Here is a 2,922-nt window from a genome sequence, read left to right as displayed (position 1 = left end):
AAAGTAGATTCCGCAGTACTGTGTAGTCCGCGGTCAAAAGTAAATAGTAGAAAGCATGCGCACTATAGAATCGGTGCCAATCAGGAACAGTAAAAGTTGTCAATCTGGAACAGTAACTGTCGGCACTGTAGTGTCGGCAGACAAAATATCAACAGTGAGTATGAACAGTAATCCTGCACAGTATGTCGACAGAAACAGTGAACAGTATTTTAGCACAGTAATCTTCAAATAGTGATGAATAGTAATCTGGAGAAAATTCTTGAGGAAATTCTTGAAGAGGGGAGAAACCAGCCGTTATCAGCCAGTTTGCAAATCCGAATAATAACTAGCCGTTATGGGGCCAATTTGTAATGCTGAAATCTGAGAACCAAGAGCAGTTATGAGGCAATTCTTGAAGTTTGGAGAGAAAAGGCTGTTATAAGCCAATTTGAAAGTAATATCTTTTGGGGAGAAATCAATCTTCATCATCAGAGAGAGAATCAAGCAAGGTTTTAATCCATTGTTTCTTTTTAGAAACAGTTGAAGAGGAGAAGAGAGGAACTGGAGGTGGAACAAGAGCCAAAGGTTGGAAAGTAGTTGAAATCTTTCAAACTAAATTTTCAACATTTTTGACAATTGGGTCAATTCTGGGGGATTTTGGACTAAATTTTCAACATTTTTGACAATTGGGTCAATTCTGGGGGATTTTTCCCAGGTTCTAGCTTGAAACCAATGTCTTTCAATCTTTTCTTCATTCTTAGCACAACTCCATCTTAGAAACCAAGGGATTCTGTATTTCTTAGCAAAATGAAGCATAGATGAGAAAATGGGATTGTAATCATTATAGCAACCGTCACAGGTGATATGGGCTGAAAAGGGATGGTAAGCATGAACAAGTTGAGGAGGGAGAACATTTAATGTAAGACCAAATTGACTCCACCACTGGTTGAACCAAGCAGGGAGAAAACCATTAAATTTCTTATCAAAACTGATAAACAAAAAATGTTTAAATTCAAAATTTTGGAAAAGCATAAATTGGAACCAGGCATTAACATAATCATAATAAGAATAGGGAATGTGAGAATTGGAGGAAGGTCTAAGAGAGGACGGATGAGAATTCCAATCATCGATAGAGATGAAATTGACAAAATATGCTATAGTACCAACAATCGTTTGAGGATTCTTGGTTTTGCTAAGCATAGGTCTAAACCGAATAGAATTGGTTTGGATTAAAATATCAGTATAGTATGATAAGTCTTTCAAAGGATGTTCAGGAATCCAGTGAAAATTCGGGGGAAAATAAGAATGAGCCAATTGCTCTGGAGTCTTAGACTGATCTTCAGAAGAAAATAAATACTGAGAAAAAGGGAGAGCAATAAAGGGAATGGTAATATTAGCTAGAGGGGGGCTAGGTTCCTCAGGGGGAGCCATAGTTTCTGGTTTAGAGAAATGATTGAAACATAAGTATTTGACTGAGAAATTTGAGAATAGAACGGGGAAAGACTTGAGAATTGAGTAGCAATAGGAGTATTAGGAGGAGGGGGATGAGGAGTAGTAGACTCAGGTTTCAAAACGGGATTAATCTTTTCCTTGCCTTTTTTGCTAGCCATTGTGGCTCTGCAAAAATTCACGAGGAAGGAAATCAGGGATTGAATTATTAGAACCTTTAATATATTCAATATCAAAATCAAAAACACTTAAAATGGCTTGCCATCTAGCAAAAATCTGTTTTGATGCAATGTTTTCAACATCCTTTTTCAAAATATATTTAGCAGATTTACAATCAATGCGTAAAAGAAATTTTTGATTAAGTAAGTCAGACTGGAACTTAGTAATGCATAAAACAACAGAAAGAATTTCTTTCTTAATAGTACTATAATTAATTTGCGCTTTATTCCAGGATCTAGAATGAAAGCGAATGATTTGTTCAGGATATTTTGGGAGAGATCCTGGAGAAATAACTTGTTTCAGAATACCTCCAAATCCAATTTTAGAGGCATCAATTTCAACAATTTTGAAAGAATTGTCAAAAGGGATACCTAAGCAAGGGAGAGTTTTAACATGAAGCTTAATTTCTTTGACAAGAGAAGTATGAGTATCAAACCAAGGGGGAGGATTATTCTGCAACCTGTCAAACAAAGGTTTGCAGTGTTTTCGTAAATCTTTGTAGAAATCAGCAATATACTTCAGGGAACCAAGAAATCTTTGGAGTTGGGATTTATCAGAGATAATGTCTGGCAATTTGTCAGCAAATTGAATAGCCCTGTCAATAGGACAAATTTGACCTTTAGAGATATCAAATCCAAGAAATCTAATCTTATCCTGGAAGAGTTTGATCTTTTTGGCTGAAACAACAAGCCAGTTATGTTTGATGGTTTCTAGAAACGAGTTAAGATGTTTCTAGTGTTCATCAATGGACTTTGAGAAAACAAGAACGTCATCAATATAAACAATAGTGAAATAGCTGAAAGGATTGAAAATGTCATTCATAATATTCTGAAATTCACTAGGAGCATTCTTTAATCCAAAAGGCATGACATTCCATTCATAGTGTCCAAAGGGGGTAGTAAAGGCAGTCTTGTACCTATCACTATCCTTAATTTGGACCTGCCAAAATCCTGACTTCATATCGAACTTAGAGAAGACAACAGCATCACTAAGACGACTGACCAAATCTTTCCTATTGGGAATAGGATACCTAATCCATTCTAAGACATCATTGAAGGGCTTGTAGTTGATAACCAATCTAGGAGCACCTCGTTCTAACTCAGTATTCTTCATAACATAAAAAGTAGCAGAAGACCAAGGAGACTTACTCTTTCGAATAATTCCCTTAGTAAGTAAATCAGCAATTTCTTTTTGGCAAAATTCCAAAGTTTCGGCATTCATTTGAATAGGCCTAGTTTCAGTTGGAATTTTATTTCCAGAAAATTCTTTAACATA

The 2,922-nt window shown here is 35.8% G+C and overlaps 1 pseudogene; it reads right to left on the bottom strand.

Moving 5' to 3' along the window:
* Positions 1-2,868, bottom strand: part of LOC132187933 (uncharacterized) — an 8,423-nt pseudogene extending 5,555 nt beyond the window's left edge.
* Between the last annotated feature and the right edge of the window lie 54 nt (positions 2,869-2,922).

This window comes from Corylus avellana, chromosome ca7 (genome assembly GCF_901000735.1).
Source record: "Corylus avellana chromosome ca7, CavTom2PMs-1.0".
Lineage (NCBI taxonomy): Eukaryota > Viridiplantae > Streptophyta > Magnoliopsida > Fagales > Betulaceae > Corylus > Corylus avellana.
The sequence above is the reverse complement of the archived record's forward strand: the minus strand, read 5'-3'. Positions and strand labels throughout refer to the sequence as shown.